Below are 19,451 nucleotides of genomic sequence, written 5' to 3'. Positions count from 1 at the left end.
GTTCAATGTCCTTGCAGAATTTCTGGAATGCTATGTGGATAGTGTGGCTGGGATGGCAAACTAAATAGGAAATGGATTTTTACCCTTGGGTACAGAGGGGCCTTGGAGCTGATTTCGATGATACTTTGTTCTCCTCAATTTTAGCGAAATCTAAAGTGAGTATCGGTGGTCCCAGGATGATTCCTAAAGAGCAGTGGTTGGTAATGGAGAGGCAGTCTAATGTATTTCCCTGACAGACTGTTGGTCCCCTCTCCCAAAGCGTACAGCCACACTCCTGCTTTATGAAAAGTTTAATGGGTTTTGAAGAAAAAAGTAGGGGAATTTTATGGGGAACACTTACTCCTCATTCTTCATGTTTCCTGCCTATAAAAGGAACTCAGAATCTGCCTGTCCCTTTACTCACTTCAACCCAGGGGCAGTGGAATGACCTATCTGATTAGTAAAACTGGGAAGAAAAAAAGAGGCGTATCTGCTAGTTACCTGCTCAGCTGAGAGCTACCACTTCTTTTTAGAACTAAAGTAAACCTGCCCACTAGGACAAGTTGTTTGGTTTTTCCACGGGTAATTTCTGCTTCCTCTGACTATGAGAGACACTGGGTGGGTAAGTCCGCCTAATCTTGGGGATTCAGTGTTAGGAGTGCATTTAGTTCTCACAACAAAGCTACCACTTTTAACTTAGCCTTAAATTAAAAGAAGTAGTAGTTTGGCCTCCATATGCCACTGTTTTACTTCTCAATATGTTTTGAAACTAAATGGTAAAGAAAGATGCTAATTTGGAGGGGAGGAGAAATCTTTCCTCCGAAACAGATTTTACCCCTTATTCTTATTACATTGCTTTAAAAAAAAAAAAAAAAAAAAAAAATGCAAGCAACAGATTTTCTAAAGCAAGCTAGTGGATGAAGGGATTTTGTCAATTAAAAGAACAATAAAAAAGTCTGTGGACCACAGATACCTGTAGAGATTTGTTTTATAAATCTTTCCTCCCCCTACAATAAGATAATGTGTCAGCATCACTCTGAGAACAAGTGTGTACATATACATTAAATAAATTATTCATTTGCTAATATTGTGGGATTGTTTTGTGGCGCCTGAGAATAACAGAAAGCTGAAATAATCTCTGTCCCTTGCATTATGCATCATAACATTAGAAAATAAGGGCTTTTTTTCTGGAGATATTCAACAAACAGGTTCTCTTTTCAGTCCCTGAGGTACTATAGTAAGTAACAGAATAAAATCCAATAAAAAACTTGGAATTTATTTTTGTTCTTTGTCATCACCTTTCATTAATGGTATGTAGGTTTCAATTTCAAAGCACATGCAATATGGTTTGGCTGGATTGAATGTTATTATTTTGATTCCCTTTGCTAAGTTCAAAGTATTCTACCTTCCCTTTTTTCTTCATTCTGGGAAATTCTGTACACTCACTATAGTCATAGTTTTCCCCAGAGCTTGAAAACACCCCTATGTAGCCTTTGGCACTTTTCCCATGTACTCATAGCACCATGGAGCCTCTCCTGCTTTGCCATTCTAAACTCACTAATTATTCCTTTCTAAACACCATTGTATACTTACTGCCTGTACCACTCAGTTCATTTGTTATTTAATATTTTGTTACTTGTATGCCCAGTGCACATATAGCACATATCTAAAGTTAATTACAGGATTCTTAAGGTAAGGACCAATTTTAATACTTTGCACATCACTCAAAACATTGTGTTTTGTATTTTGCAACTCTTAGGTACTCTTGAATGTATCTAACTTTCCTAAGTGGAAGAAACCCTATTCAAGGAAGATAAAGAACATTTTTGGAGCTTCTACTGAGGGTACAAAAAGTTTATTATGTGCTTTTTTCCTAAAATCTAGAACATATACATGGCTGAAATTACACCTAAAATTTGAACAACTAATAATTTGAAAATGAGAATAATTTTAGATATTATTTTTCATGTATCTGATATTAATAAGCCCTATTTAGAAATGGAACTATCTTTTTTTTGGTGTGACTCTTTTGCTTTCATTTGTAAAATCAACATTAAGGTGTAATTAGCATGTAATAAAATCCATCCATTTAAGAGTATGGTTGAGTGAGTTTTGAATTATAACCTATATAACCATCACTACATTTAAGATATAGAACTTCTACTCAAACTAAAATTCCTTTGGAGCACAAAAGGTTTGTGTATGTGTATCCGTGCGTGCATTTATTTACTTTCAAAGTACAGTAATGTGCCATAAAAGAAACATTTTTGGTGTATACTTTATCTATTGGGACATTTAAACATTATATACATCATTTTTTAGGTAAAAACTCTGAAGCTTAGAGTGATTTTTCTAAAGGGCACAGATATAATAGGAAATAGCCAGGCCTTAATAAAGCATTGCTTTTAAAGGGTGAACGTCATCCTGTTCTAAGTGGATAAAGAAGTTCATCAACCCACGTGGCAAGAAAGTCTTAAGTTGCCTGCTTGACTTAATTCACCTGCTTTCTTTCTTTCTTTAAGATTTTATTTATTTATTTGACAGAGAGAGACACAGCGAGAGAGGGAACAGAAGCAGAGGGAGTGGGAGAGGGCGAAGCAGGCTTCCCGTAGAGCAGGGAGCCCGATGCGGGGTTCGATCCCAGGACCCTGGGATCATGACCTGAGCTGAAGGCAGACACTTAATGACTGAGCCACCCAAGCGCCCTCACCTGCTTTCTTTCTGAAGACAGGACAGGGGAAAGAGGAATCAGATCTATACTGAATACAATGGCATCTGGGCTGATGACAAGCGAAATGATCAGGTAATTCTCCTTAATCCTTATCTAGTACACTGCTGATAACTTCTCACAAGCAGCAAATTATTTTAGTGATAATAAGAAGTCAGGCCCCACAAATAGTAAATTCTCACTTTTCATCTGTGTTTGCCCGGTCATTCCATGTGCCAATTTGCTTTAGCTTAATGACCTATTTTTCAAGGACTTAATACACTGATGCTAAATCAGAGGCCTTCGTGGATATCTTCTGGTCATTGGTTTGAGACGAAATGTTCATTTTTTCATCCTGTCATGTGCAGACAGAAATGCGTAGGCATGGAGCAGATCTGCCATGCATTGCTGCCACTCAGCATGTGGCCTCTTGGCTTTCTTGGGTGTTCATTTTCAGACAGGGCCCTAGTTTACTTTTACTTTCTGCTGTTAATCAATAAACTAACTGCAGATAAAGCTGCTGAAACTTGATTTCTCCCTCAGACCACTTCTTTCTTTGGATGCTTCAGATGCAGAGGCAATAGAGTCTTCAATAAGTACTGTTTTGACTTTTATAAAAGGAACTATAATTCTGTTCCTGCAAATAAAATAAGTTAACATTTCAAAGTAGGTCTATGAACAAAACACGTGATGCAAAAGCTTCCATGTGATTGTTTTTTAAAGAATACATCAGGAGGGCCAGGACTGGGAGAAGATAAAGCTGAGGATATTGGGGGATAGAATCAGGCCTGCCTCTCTTCAAATTACTGACTGTATGAGGCCAGTGTACACCTCCTTGGTCTTTGTTTACTTTATACCTTTAAATCTCATTAGCCAAGTGCCCCCAAATTACCCTACTCCCCTTAAAACTTCAGGAAAGGATCTAAGAAACTGCCTCACATTAAGGTTTAAAGGACTAAATCAACTTTCAGCGTCACCCCTAAATGGTGTATCTGAACTTGGATAGGTAAAACTTCATGCTAAATGAATGACGCTTCAGTGGTATATTCAGAGCTCTATTTTTAATCTCTGTTTGGCAGAATTAAAAGGTTCCCTAAGAGCCTACATGTCTGGCTTTGTGTAAAACTGTACTGGATTTGGATCACTTCTTCCCCTAAAAGCTCCTTCTCATAAAATCTGCCTCACTCAGCAAAGAAACCCTTGCATGATCCTACTCCCGCTCCCTGTAATCATAGCCAATTGGAGCCTGAGAAGGAACTGTTCCAATTTATTCCCTTAGCAGGAACACTGGATTGTGTAGCTTGGCATACTAGAGAAAGCCGGGCCAAGCAGATCCCTCTCTGGGGAGGAACCTTCATTTCTTCTCTCACTTTCCCCAGCCACACTGAGTCATGTTCTGGAGAGGTCGGACACTGGGGCGAATCGAGTTGGTTACCATTGTTTTCACTCTTATTTTTAACTCATTGATTTCTTTGGCTGAGATTTGTTCCCATGGCAACATCACAGGCCACTTGGGCTAAGAAGCTCGGAAAGAGCAATGAAACTTAAAGGAATTCATTTCGGTTGTGTCTCCAGCCACCATCTCCAAATGCTACCCACTGCCTTATAGGTCACATCATCTTTGCGTCCCCCACAATATCGCTGATAATTTTTAAGACTGTTTTTATTTTCTTCCCCCTTAAAAAAAAGGCGCTTTGTTTCTCCTGGGACAGACAATCCTTTCACAGAAGATTTTATTTCACAGACTTCAATACATAATACTGAGGCACAGAATCCATGAGGAAGAGCAAGCCTCACATTTGGGGCCTTTGCACGGCCCTTTTCCCCAGCTTAGCCCGCTGCCCCTCTACCCAGCCCTGCCCTGGTCTTTCTCCCTCTCTTTAGCCACATCAACTGAACACTGATTTTTTTTCTCTCTCACCTCAAATGTTACTTCCTCAGAGGAGCCTGCTCTGGCCACTCACACTGAATCAGGCCCCACAGGTCCTTTTAGTTAAAGCTTTTTGTCATAGTCGGTAATTACATTTTTTGATGATTATTTAAATAATATCTTTTTTTTTTTGTCCCAACTCGTCTCTGAGCTCCCAAAGATAAGGTATCTGGCTCTTTGGTTTATCACTGTAATTCTAGCACCTAGCACAATGATTAGGCTTGATAAATATTCATTTATTGAATGGGTGGAAACATACCTAATTTCTTTCTTCTTAAGGCTAGATTCAAGTTGACAGCTTACTTGGATGTATTGGTCAGCTTGGGCTGCCCTACCAAAGTGCCATGGACTGAGTGGCTTAAACAACAATAATTTCTCATAGTTCCGGGACTGGGAAAGTCCACGACCAGGGCGCCAATTAGGTAAGCGCTCTCTTCTGCCCTCTTCCTGGCTTGCAGATGGCCACCTTCCTCTTTGTGTCCTCACATAGCAGATGCAGGGGTGGGGGTGGGGAGAGAGAAAGAGATCTTCCTCTTCTTAGAAAGGCATCAATCCCAATGGGTTAGGACCCCACTTTTAAGACCTCATTTAGCCTTTCTCACCTCCTCACAGACCCTGCCTTTGACTACGGTCACACTGGGAGTTAGTGCTTCAAATAGGAATTTGTGGGGGTGGGGGACACAATTTTGTTCTTCTACCGGGGATTGAGTTTACTTGACCTGAAGTTGTCTCTGTCCTTCCAGCAGGTGTTAACTTATTATTTGGCAACTTTTTTGTTTTTCGTTTTTGCAAGCAAACCATTTTGCTTTTGCAAGAGAGCATTTTGGTTCCTGCTAGACTGCAGTTTCTCTCTGTCTCTCTCTGTCTCTCTCTCCTCCTCTGTCTCTCTGTTGCTCTTTGGCTTTCAGGAAAATAAACTTTTCAAAGTTTATTATTTTCTCTGAATTGAAAGTTCTGGTGCAGGATGCCAACACAAAAGTGTATTAATATAAGCAAGACTCAGAAATCATTATTGATGCATTAAAATAGTAGACATATTTCTAGTTAAACCTTCGGTGTTTGCCAATGAATATCACCGGGCTTTGATGTTCTTTTTTCCTATATGGCTTTTATTTTCCCCTAGTTCATATCCTTGACTGAAGGTGAGCCCCGGTTCTTGATAGTCTGCCTTCACACAAAGTCTTATATTTGTCTGCAAGGACTGTATTTAATTTTTAAAATCATTTTTATTACTCTGTTCAAGGGAGTCATCTGGAAATGACATTCTGTAATAAACTGCCCTTGACAAATATTTTTTTTTCTTGTGAAAAGCTCTGTTTCCTGTTTTTCTTCTTCAAATAGCCATTGGCAGTTCTCTGATTGAGAATGCAGGGCTACCAGAGGAACAGCTCTTGCCAAGTGAGGTTTTTTTTTTAATTCCTCCTGCTTTTATGTTATATTTAATCAAAAGTGTACCATTTTATACTCTTTTCTTTTCTCCCAATTTTACTTTAAATTTCTTTTCTGTAATTGATTTTTCAGTTTTCACTGAACTTGCGAATGAATGCAAAAACCTGTTAAAAGAAACTTTTCATTTATTAATTTACTGTTGGCCGGTCATTTCTGAGGGATTGAGAAAGTTGCGTCCGGTGTGAACCGGGTGTGTGAACAGGCTACTTGAGTACTGACATTGAAGGTCCGCAGTGAGTAACATTCCACTTGAAAAAGCAGTTTCAGGCTAACTTCATGCATTAATGAGGTGGTCAAATTGACTAGACTTGTGATAGAAGAAATAAGCCTCCTTACTTGCCGCCTTACCCTATTTGAATTTCATGCCAGTTCGAACCTTAAGTGTCCCTTTTCAATGGAGGGGTTTTACACCTTTCTGATCCATTTAGAGTAGAGCCAGGGGCATTTATGACAAAGGTGACTAGGTAAATGGCAATAATGTAAAACAGTAAAATCCCATCACCTGGCTGTGATGATTTATTCCATGTCCATGTGGACCCATTTATTACTTAGACAGCATCAAGGACCAATTTATCTATTAAAGTGTTAGCACTAAAATGTTAACGTATTTTTTTACCTGAATGTTTAAAATATCCATTTACGTTCCAGAAGATGATGGAAAAATGAAGTTGAATTGATCATTGTTTCTACCTTCAAGGATGTTATAGTCTACTAGAAAAAATATAGGTAATAGATGAATAACGAGAGAGGGCATGATTATGAACATACGAATTCAGAGGAGGAAGTGATGATTGTTGTTTCATTTGTGGAAACAGAAGGATTTCCAGCATAGAGGTATTTGTACTGCTGCCTGAGGAATGAATGAGAGTTGAGCAAATGGAAAACATAGAGGTAGGTATTCTGGGCAGAAGAGCCCAGGCCCAGATGAAAGAAATAACATAACCATTTGCTCCCTAAATAGATTGGAAAGACAGGACTGGAAAAGAACATAGAAAATACTGGATGTCACTTAGATTTTAGACATTCTGAAGATCTTGGGAGATCTGAAATAGGGGAGGAGATGGTAGAAAGTTATGTTATATAGTGGAATTGTAGACTTTACAATGTCTTAGGAGGCAAGGAACTAGCGGTCATCTTTGAGTCCGTAGTTTTTATCTTGGGTGTTTGGGAGAATAATGTTCTTAGAAAGAGGAGCTATGAGGTTTGGAGCAAGGTGTTTTGGTTTTTTAAAAGATTTTATTTATTTATTTGTCAGAGAGAGAGTGCAAGCAGGGGGGAGCAGCAGGTTCCCCGCTGAGCAAGGAGCCCGATGTGGGACTCGATCCCAGGACCCCGTGATCATGACCTGAGCCCAAGGCAGACACTTAACCAACTGAGCCACCCAGGCGTCCCTGGAGCAAGGTGTTTTGAAGAAGGAAATATTTGATTTCAGAAATAAAAAGATGTTTCCGTAAAATCCCCTCAAGCCTCAATTATTGAAAGGAATATATAACTTTCAGGGTATAGACTCAATACTGGATTTTAGTCTAGATATAATTGCCGGAACTTCATATCAGAGAGAAACTTATAAAAGATCGCCTCTGTGCCAGATGATATCCTTCGTTGCCTACTACTGTTTTGTTAAAGAGGTTACATGATAACTTACTCTCTGCATTTCTTTTGTTTTCACATAATGTGCAGTCAAGAAAGAAGAGAGCTATGTAAAGTAAACCCCCAAATACGTCATAAACAAGGAGGCAGACGCTTAATAAAAAAACAACAACAAAAAAGACATGTTGAGGGAGCAAACTGGAATCTGGGTGAGATAGCAGGTGATGATGGTTGAAAACATTGATCTTCAAATTGGATTCATCTGATGGTTGTGGGCTCTGGGATTTAAGATTCAGACGCCATTTCTAACTGGCGGTAGTGCTTTTTGTTTTCTGAAGGTTCTGACAACAGGAGGAGAACTGCCAGATGTGGAAACTATACTGGAAAAGGCTGGGCCTGGAGTGTGGGTGTTACATAGAAGAGCGGCCGTGTGGAAGAATCTCCAGGTTTGTCTTTATATGGAAGAAATGGAGTGTTTGTGCATCTGTGTGTGTGTGTGTTTAACAATTATTTTGCTTAAAAGAGAAAACACTTTGTTCTAATTTCTCCTCAAGTGTTCTTTAGCTTTCTGACCTAAACCCAAGTGAGATTTTCTTTCTTTTTAAGCACAAAGACTTTAAAGAGTACTGGAGTGCTTTTCAGCAAGATTTTTTTTTATAACTCTAAAATTCAGTTGCCTTTGAGGAAGTGATAACAATAGAATCAAGTAACATTTTCTCATTTGCTCATATAATCTGATTGATGGACTAGATATTGATGTGTATTATGAAGGTATAAATGCTCTAGGCTGTCTTAAGAATTGTTGACCTCTTACTGAACTTCTGAGGTTCAGATGAAACATATCAGCAGTATCTAAGCCCATGCTCTCCCACCCAGGTCTATTTAAAATTTCCATTCTTCTTTTGAGTTCTGTAACAAGGGTCTGGGTACCTAATGGAGATAGATAATGGGAGAGTGCTGTTTGGTAAGCTACCATTTTTCTTTCTTCCATCTACTAAGTAGAGTGAAACTGGAGTTTCTTTGGAGGTAGAAGCAAAGCTAAATAGACTAGATTGAAAAATGCAGACAATTCTCATGAGGGAGCCTAGGTGCTCACAGGCAAGCAAATAGGAGTATGGGTTAGAAATATGAGCCAGAAGACTGGTTAATGATAAATTATGAGAAAGTCAGGTAAGGATTGTGTGCAATAAAGGAGCTTGGTATTACAGTGGTAGCTGTCTAGACTAGGAGCTTCCTACATATTTTATGTCAGAGGAACTATACATTGTTCAGAATGTGGGACCGTGATTTGAGGGCAGTGAAATGGAGAAGAAAAGAAGCAGCAAAGTGATGGCTACTAGTGAAATATAACCCTTTTAAAATGTTTTAAATAAAAATTGTATATATTTGAGATGTATAACATGATATTTGATATACATATACATAGTGAATGAATTAGTACAGTCACGCTAATTATCTTTTTAAACTAGAAAATATATTTAATTTTTAATGAATTTCTAATTCTTAGTTTTAAAATTTCTAATTCTAGGATAGTTAACCTGCAGTGTCATTAGTTTCAGGTGTACAACATAGTGATTCAACTATTCTATACATAACTCAGTGCTCATCACTGTAAGTGTTCTCTTAATCCCCATCACCAATTTAACCCATTCTGCCCCTCCCCCCTCTGGTAACCATCACTTTGTTCTCTATAGTTGAGAGTCTGTTTCTTGGTTTGTCTCTTATTCCCCCCCGTGTTTGTTTTGCTTCTTAAATTCACATATGCGTGAGATCATGTGGATCATATGGTATTTGTCTTTCTCTGACTGATTTATTTCACTTAGCATAATGCTCTCTAGCTCCATCCATGTTGTTGCAAATGGCAAGATTTCATTCTTTTTAATAGCTGAGTAATATTCCTGTGTGTGTGTGTGTGTGTGTGTGTGTGTGTGTGTGTGTGTGTGTGTACACCACTCATTCTTTATCCATTTATCTATTGATGGACACTTGGGCTAAACATATCTTCTTACATAGTTACTATTCTGTGTGTGTTCGTGTACACACACATCTGTGTGTGAGAGAGAAAGAAGAGAGTGCCTGAAATGAACTCTCTTAGAATCCAGTATTCAATACGGTATTCTTAACTATAGTCCTCATATTGTACATGAGATATGTATACTTATTCATCCTACATAACTGCTACTTTGCACCCTTTGACCCACATCTCTCCATTTCCCCTATCCCTTCCACTTCCTTTCTACTTTCTTCTTCTATGTATTTAAATTTTTTAGGTTCTACATATAAATTAGATCATGAATTTTTTCTTTCTGTTTCTGGCTTGTTTCACTTAGCATAACGTCTTCCATGTTCATCCGCATTGTTGGACATGATGGGATTTCCTTCCTTCCGTCTGTCTGTCTATCTATCATCGATCTATAACAATTTATCCACTAATCTGTTGATGAATCCTTAGGCCATTTCCCTATCTTGGCTATTATGACCATTGCTTCAGTGAACATGGAAGCATAGCTATCTCTTCAAGGTACTCATTTCATTTCCTTAGAGTATATACCCAGAAGAGAGATTGTTGAGGTAATTCTATTTTCAGTTTTTTGAGGAAACTCCATACCGTTTTTCATGATAGCTGCACCAGTTTACATTCTCACCAACAGTACATAAGGGTTCTTTTGTTTCACATCCTTGGCAACACTTACCATTTGTTTATTTTATTTATTTATTTATTTATTTATTTATTTATTTATTTAGTAATAATAGTCATCCTAACAGGTATGAGGTGATATATCACTGTGGTTTTGATTTGTATTTCCATGATGATTAGTGATGTTGAACACCTTTTCATATACATGTTGGCCATTTGTCTTCTTTGGAAAAATGGCTACTCGGGTCCTTTGCCCAATATTTAATTGGGTTGTTTGATATAACACTTCCTGTGCATTATTTTTACCGATGATAAAATTTCTGAAGGGTCATAGCATGTCAAACATTCTAATTCATACTATAGCTAATTGACCAACTTGAAATTCAATAATTATTCAAATTTGGCAACACTATTTTAGCATGATCACTTTCAAAAAGTAGCTGACCCATAAAACCATAGAAACATTTGTTCATTCTAAGCAACTAAGGGGACCTATCCACCAGAAGATAAATGGTTCTAGTTCTTGGTGCAAATGTCTCAGTAAAAGCATTTTTTTTTTTTTTTGCTCCTCTAAACTCTATTTTTGGTTATTCTAACTGGTCCCTGACATCAGCTGTTGTTGCAAATGGTGACAGCAGCCAATACAAACATTCTCTCCTGCCTGTGGTCCAACAAATAGCTGACTTCACAACTCCATTAGTTGGTAGCAGTGGGCAAAACAGTAATCATGTCCTCGGAGTGAACAGTAAACATTTGGCCCAGGCAGTTGAAGGTATGAGAATATTTCCATCTGCGTGTTACCTCATGAAAGCAACACCTTCCTTGAGTCTACCTCAAAGTTCAGAAGCCAGGCCTCTGACTTCAGCCTGGAATGGTAGAAAGGGAGAACACAAGGGGAAGCGGCTGGCAATTTCATGACATAACTATAAACCAGTACTTATCTGTGCTATTTAATAGATTATGTCCTTTGTTTTAGTACATTTTTGAATTGAAACTAATGAAGTTCTTATTGCAATAGAGGATGTTTGAAGTAACTGATTTTGGGAACTCAAAAGAACTAGTATTTTTTGAGGAGGGAGAATTGATTAATCATTAATACTGGAATTAAATTTCTTAGCAATTGCCTCATGACTTTTAGCCTCTTATTCTATTATAGGAAGGGCTGCTATTTTGTGGTGTGCTACAAAGCCTATCTAGGTAGAGCACTTAGAGTTCTGGCCATGAACTAAACCTCTATTCATGGACAAGGGAGAAAATCTCTTAGAACATCATCCTCAGGGTGAAAAGAAGAATAAATCCTTTCCTCAGATTGTACGCTAGAACTCCTAAGAACAAGAATAAACCACAGAGCCCCAAGGGATGGGAAATATAAACAGCTTTTTAAATTTTGTTCACACAACTTTAGGAAATAAAGATTGTTTTTTCTATTGCCCAATGAAGTGAGAGGTCTTTTCCACTTAACAGAAGTGAGTTTTGGCTTTGAGGATTGTATTTTTATCTGCTCCTTTTTGGGACCATTCCCATCAAATCATTGGGGTAAAGATCTTTTGACTCCATTCTTGAACTCTGTCTGCCTTGAGCCTGATCCTCTCACATTCCTTCCCCCTGTGGAAACTGCCAGCCCTCACCCATGCTGGTTCTGCTTACATAGTTAACAGCTTCTTAAGCTGACTACATCTTTCAGCCTATTTCCTTGTCCTTCTTTCTGTCTAGAGTAATTATAGATAGGGAAACATTATGAGAAGTGGAGTTAACTCCCTTAAACCTAATCTGAATGCCTAATAGTTTTAGATGTTATCAATAAACCTAACGATCTCAAGTGAAAAGAAGTTAAGGCTGAATATATCTAAGTTAGGGATAATTTAATTATGAGGAAAATTTCACCTTAATTCCTATTAATTTTCACATTATTAGGAAAATTTCACAGTAGGAAAATTTCTGAATATATTGTGGCTTCAGGTCTACAACTTTTCTATATCTAAACTCCCTCATTTTTCTATGGAATATTAAGAATCACTTGAACTGTCTCTGTCACAACATGCTTCAAAAATCTGCAAAACTTGGGGAAGAGGTTTTAATATAGAAGTCAAATTTATAAAATAAAAATTTATTATTTAGCCACCATTCATTTTATCAAAGATGATAACTACATGGTAGCTTCTTACATATTGATTTTTTAGATAAAAGAATTGAGTACTTCCATCTTAACAGTCTTAAAATACTAAAGCTGGTTTTCACACCTAGCAATTACTCAGAATGTATTTTTCACACAACTGGCAATTGTATCTAGCTGCATGAGCAAATCCAAATGCCAAAATGTCAGGAGAGCAGGTGATATCACCTACACAAACACAGACTAGACATTTTTAGGTTCAAGGAACTGCATTTCTTTCTCTCTTAAGAACAATTATTGAAACTAGGAACACAATCCACAAAGGGGTCTGGCTAATTCCCATAATGCCACTGCTGCTCACTCAGTCATAATGCTCTTCTATTCAAGCTATAGAGAGAGTCCTCGTTAGTGCCTTTTTGAACCACCTGGTCCCATTGTGGTTCAAAATGAGAAAGTAGAAGGGTGAAAACAATTTTTTGGACTAGTTGAGCAAGTGATTCCTTGGGGATTCACCCCTGGCCTTTTCAAGGGCAGTATTTCCATAAATAAATTGGGGCATTGTTTTCTTCCATGAAGATAGCTAATTCAAACTTAAAAGACATTTGAATGCCAGAATCACTTCACTGTTCTGTTGCTGTAATGATTTAGATTGAATGTCATTGTGCATTCAAGCTTACCAGGTAATTGAGCAACTATGGTCTTTATTTGATGATATATTCATGGCTCTTTAAATATCAATGACCATGGTTTTGGAGTATAAAATAATGGTTGGCAAATATGTAGTCATTATGAATAAGAGAGACACCACTATAAAAATTTGTTATTTTAAAACTAATGGGTTTCAACATTAACTTAGAATAAATTGTCTTTTAAAAAAATTATAATTATGTAATTATGAATCAGATTTCCCTTGGAGAGCAAAGTACTTTGTTGAAAGTATGGCCTTTCATTTTTTTTTCTTTGTTGGTGAGAAGACTAGCTATTTTAAAAATAACCTCTATTCAGTGAGATTTCTATTTGGGGTTTTCTGGTAATCATGGCACATTCTCTCATAATCTCTATATTTCATTATTTTTCATATGTTCATTTGTGTTATTAAGAAAAAGGTTGTCCTCAGGAAGACACATTTTTAATTTTTGTTGTTTTGTTTGTGGGTGAGAATTGGTCTAACTCATTAATTCTCACCTACCTTTCAAACTTTGAACTTGTCCTGAGCTGGTGCAATGGCTGGCCAGTAAGCACCTTTGATCATGAACCCATGAGAAGAAGCAAAACGGAAGTAAGTTGGTATTGTATGGCTTCAGCTCTATTTAAGACAGTGAGGAGGGAATTTAGACTACTCACCACCAACACTATTAAGATGATTAAGCACAGACTATGTATACCACACTCTGTTCTTTAAATACATTACATCTTTTAATTTTTACAACTACTCTTTGAAATAGGCATTAAAATCCCCTCTTTGCAAGTGAGGAACTTGAAGAGAAACAGGTCATTGAATAACAGAGTAGCAATTTGAACAGAACCTGTATTTCCCCAACTGTGTTTCACGGAACAAAATCAATGAGAAGAGTCCTGGAATAAGAGGAAACACACACACAAACCTATTGTTGAATGAATGAATAGAATCATGAGAACTCACTTTTACTCAAATCCAACTAATATTTATCATGCACTTACTTTTTACTGATTGTTTTCACATATAATAATTCATTTGATCCTCATAATACCTTATGCTACTGGTTAAATTAATCAGATTTTATCTGTTAAAAAAAAAAATGAGACACAGAAAGACTTACCAAGGTGAAGCAGTAAGTAAATTAAGGAACAAGTACCTTCTATCACTTTATCTCCCCCACGGTAGTTCCTTGTCCCCCACTCCCATAGGCACATTTCCCTGAGAGCTTTGTACCATTGTATGTCTTAAAACATGAATTAGTTTTGTGGTACAAATAGGAGGTAGTAGTTTCAGTCTATCTGATAAAACTCTTGATAAATTATTTTACTATGATGTCTGGCTATTGAAAGGGTTTGGACACAAAGATCATCTTTAATGATTCCCTCATTTTAGAACTACAGTAGAAAGTAATATATTATGTAACAATCATTTAAAATAGACTGTGTTTTGGGGGGTGGGGGGATGGGTTAGCCTGGTGATGGGTATCAAAGAGGGCACGTACTGAACGGAGCACTGGGTGTTATACGCAAACAATGGATCATGGAACACTACATCAAAAACTAATGATGTAATGTATGGTGATTAACATAACATAATAAAAAAAATTTTTAAATAACATAGACTGTGTTTTAAAAAAATGTACAGAATAGGACACAGGCTAGATGGTTATCTCCCTAGATGACTTTCCTTAGATAAGTTTATTATTGTCCAATACAATCAAGCCCTCTAGGAAATGATATAGTAAAAACTGTTTGGGGGGTGGTGCTACGTATGGCTTGTGTTAAATATTTGAAAGATTTTTAAACTCAATGCTGGTGATGGTGTGGGAAAAGGAGCACTGTTTCACAGTGCAATTGAAGATGTAAATTGGTATTGTGCTTCTGCAAGGCAGTCTAAAAAATATGCATCAGAATTTAATATGGTTCTGTTCTCTTACCTAGCAATCCCACTTGAAATCTAATAAAATAATAAATTAATTTAAGATATTTAACACAGTGTGGTTTATAGTTGTGACCACTTTGAAACAAATACCCTAAAATATTTATTTCAAATATCTAAATAACCTAAAACCAAAGGTTGGGTTAAATCTGTTATAGTACATGTATACAATATCTCATTATGATAATGTGGTAGATCTATATGATGAAAGAGGTTTATGATATAGTATTAAATAGTGCAAGAAGTCACAAAGGTTATAAAACCTATACAGTAATATATGTTTAGGTATATATAACTCGAGGAAAAGAACAGTAAAAACATTCACCAAAATGTTCATTCACACTTGCTGGTTCTGGTGGTAGCTTAACAGTTTTATTTTAATTTTACTTTCCATGCTTTTTTAAAAAAAAAAAGATTTTATTTATTTACTTGAGAGAGTGAGAGAAAGAGAGAGAGAGAGCACAAGCAGGGGGAGTGGGAGAGGGAGAAGCAGGCTTCCCACCGAGCAGGGAGCCCAGTGCAGGACTCAATCCCAGGACCCTGGGATCATGACCTGAGCTGAAGGCAGATGCTTAACCAACTGAGCTATCCAGGCGCCCCTTTTCATGCTTTTTTGTATAATGTTTTTTCAATAAGAATACATAGGTCTCCATTCCCTTTCTCAAAACCCATGTAGCCAAATATGATTTAGAATTGAGAAGTGTTTGAATTTGAGGATGTTTCTGTGGTACATACACTTTATATTAACCTATACCTTCCGTGGGATCTGAGACAGCCTCTTATAATCAAGCACCTTCATATTTCACAGGAAAACATATGGATCTGCTCAGTGAGTGGCATTGATACAGCTTTAGGTCAGCTCAGGTCAGGTCATCTTTTACCACAAAATGAGTTGCAAAATCTTCTGGTTTTCAGAGCTTTATTTATTTATGACTTTTTAGAATTTCAGATAAGGAATTGTATACCTGTGCTAATTTTATAATCAGATACGAATATATTTAGAAAAAAAAAAGTCGGAACCATTGAAGTGCCTCTTGCATTAGTGTTGGTATGGCCGTTGAAAGGCAGGTGGGTATGTGAAAATGAATTCCTCTTCGGGTTTGGTTTTGTTTTCTTTTCTTTGTATCTGCAAGATGCAAAAGTGACAGAAAAGCTTTTAATTGCTAATGAAATCTTACTTAGGGCAAGTAAGTAAGTAGGGGCAACTTACTTAAATCAGCTTTTGACAGCTGTCTTATATTGGTTTAAAATGGAAGGGAAAAGAGTGTTAATTAAGTATGAGCTATTAAAAAGAGGAAGATATGAGTGATTTTGGAAAACTGTCTTTTGCAACTGACATACCAAACAAATTGTCTCCTGGGAAGAAAATAGTTTCACAGGCTCTTCCCTAGTCTAAATGCGTGCTTTGCTAGGTGGGGGGTTAATAAGCAACATCTGATGGTGGCAAAAGTACTCTCTCACATATCCTACCATACATTTCAAGATTGCTAAGCATCTGGTTTTTTACAGGGATCATTTTGGTAATCTCCTTTTCAAAACAGGCTTCAGTCTATAAACAGAAATCACTTTTTCACACTTAGAGATGTAAGAGTTGTGGAATGATTTTTATGGTGCCACCTCTTGTTCTAGGATAAACCTGAAGTGGTTACTTGTGTTCAAATTGCCCCTCAATCTGATGGAAACAAAGATTAAACAAAATGATTGTTTGTTTTATTGCTTTACTACTTGTCTTTAAGATATTTCTTTCCACCAATTTTAACCTTTTGGTGCTTCTTATGGAATAGATGGAAAATACAGAGAAAAATATTTTTCAAAAATGACACTCATCCACAATCTTTCTGCTGGGAATTTTTGTGTGTATCTATTTATTCTTTGGTATTTGTCTCTCTGTGTGTGTATGTGTGTGTGTTTGTGGCTAACAGGTAAATGTGCATACATACTGCTCTAAACACATTTCATATATTGACACATTTAATCTTCCCAATATCCCCATGAAGTTGATATTATGATACATATTTTACAAATGGTAAACATATGAAAAAGTGGGATCTGTTGTATATAACTATACATAATATTTTTTATAATTTTTCTTTACACTTAAGACTATAGTCTCCTCAATTTTCTGTATCATTTTTTGAAAACTCCATTTTTGTGGCTGCATAATATTCCATAGCATTGATGTACCATAGTTTAACACATCCACAGTTATTATATGGTACAGTTAAGCTCAAATTTTCACTTCTACAAATGATGCAATAAATAACTCTTGTATATTGATATTTCTGTAAGTAGTTGATTGTTGCCTGCTGAAAAATTCCTGGAAGTGAAACTATTGGTCCACCTATGATAAACATGTTTAAGGGAGTAGAGCATACATGAACAGAGGGCAGGTTCTGCAGAAGGCCACATGCATTTAAATCCCAGCAGCTCCACTTAGTAATTTAGTATGATACACAATGTTACTTCAGTTTTCCAGGGATCAAGATGGATAACCCTCTTGGGATTTTGTATAGAATTAAGGGAGAATATATAATCTGAATTATTTAGCAACAGATGAATGTATAAGCAAAATGCAACCTATCTATACAATGGGATGTCATTCAGGTATGCAAAGAAATAAAGTACTGCTACATGTTACAAGATGGACGAACCTTGAAAACACCATGCTAAATAAAAGAAGCCAATCACAGAAGAAGAAAGATTGCATGATTCCAATCATATGAAAGTCCAGAAGAGGGAAATCTATAGAGACAGAAAGATGAGTGGTTGCTGAAGTATGGGGAAAGGGAACAAGGAACTATGAGGGTGTCACTAAAGGGTACTGGACTTTTTAGAGGCTATGAAGTGTTCTAAAAGTGATTGTAGTGATGTTTACACATACCTCTAAAGATACTAAAAACTAATTGTATGCTTTAAATGGGTGAAATGTATAAAAGTGAATTACATCTCTACAAAGCTCCCTTTAAAGTGATACCCAAAAGATTAAGTAGGGTTTAAATCTCCTGAAAGTGGAAAGAAACTCTTTGACATGCCATCTTTTTTAGCCTCCAGAGGATTCCATTTAACTTTTGACTTATACATATATACATATACATGCATATGAATTTTGCAAGTCTTGCATTTTCATGTTAATCTCACACTCTTAAGAACGTCTTTATTTCTCTGGATGGATGTCATACCTCTGCTCAAGTGGTATGAAGAGAAAAACAAAACTGCGCTAAAGAACTGTTAGCATAATTTGAATGGAGGCTCGGCCCTTTTCAGAGACCATCATAGAGGGTTTAATACTGACTGTTTAATTTCACTTGGCATTTTATCAGATCCACGTGGTAAAAAATCCATTTTTTTACGTGAAGAATAAAGATTAAATATCTTAGGTCATGCAGGCAAAAATTGGTGTTCATGTGCTGAGGGTTTTACTTTTGTATCTCTCAGTCTTTTTTTCATATAAAATTTACTTCTAAACAATCTCATGTATTTATTTCATTAAATCCAATAGAAAAGTGTATTTTTTAACCTGTTGCTAACTTTCAAATTCAGGCTGTACAAGGGTACTTAGGGATTTAAAATATTCAGAAAACAACCTGCAATGTAATTTCTGTTGTTTCAACTATAACTATATATTTTCTGATTTTTCTGACCATTCTTCCTGGAGAAAGCCTAATGAAATCTAATATTCCAGTTATTTAAAGTAAATTGGCAATAAGTTCTGTATATGTTGATCACTTTTGTTCCTGGATGGAAGCTTTGCTATCTGTTCACAAGTAGCACTTGGACTTTATGTTGCAAGTTTGTACCTTGCAGATCACCTAAAGGTTACTATGGAACAAATCAAATAGGCATCTAAAAAAAAATAATAATGATAATTCTGTTCTCCTTCTTACTGGTTTTCCTTTAAAGACTTAGGAGTAAAAATTTACAAATCATCATAAGAGATATACACAATGTCAGATTCTGATGTTAGGCTGGAAACAAAAATCCAGATGAAGCTCCCCCACCCCCCACAAACCGCCGCCAAAAGTCATGTTAATTCCCTATGGTAACAGAGATCCAGTCACTGGAATATACTGAACCACCCATGAAATCTTTAGTTTTCTTCTCCATTCTGGCTGCATGATGCTAAACATCTTAATTTTTGGAACAATCTGGGTGATATATAAAGCTGGTTTGATTATTAATCCCAAGTGTTTTGGTATTAACTGTAGATAACATGAAGAAAATGTAACATTGTTAATTCAAAGAGTCACTGATTTCAATGATGTAGTGAATCATTTCTGAGAAAACTTCTGTTTTTCTCTTAAAAAATAAAAGGTGGAAGAAAGAGCCATTTACTATAACATCATCTACTTTTTTTAAACAGTGTTATTAAGATGAAATTTATATACCATAGATTTCAACCATTTAAAATGAGAAATTCAATGTTGTTTT

Source organism: Callorhinus ursinus, unplaced genomic scaffold (assembly GCF_003265705.2).
Source record: "Callorhinus ursinus isolate GAN/ISIS: 27379988/994484 unplaced genomic scaffold, GSC_fseal_2.0 scaffold10, whole genome shotgun sequence".
In the NCBI taxonomy this organism is placed as follows: domain Eukaryota; kingdom Metazoa; phylum Chordata; class Mammalia; order Carnivora; family Otariidae; genus Callorhinus; species Callorhinus ursinus.
The sequence above is the reverse complement of the archived record's forward strand: the minus strand, read 5'-3'. Positions refer to the sequence as shown.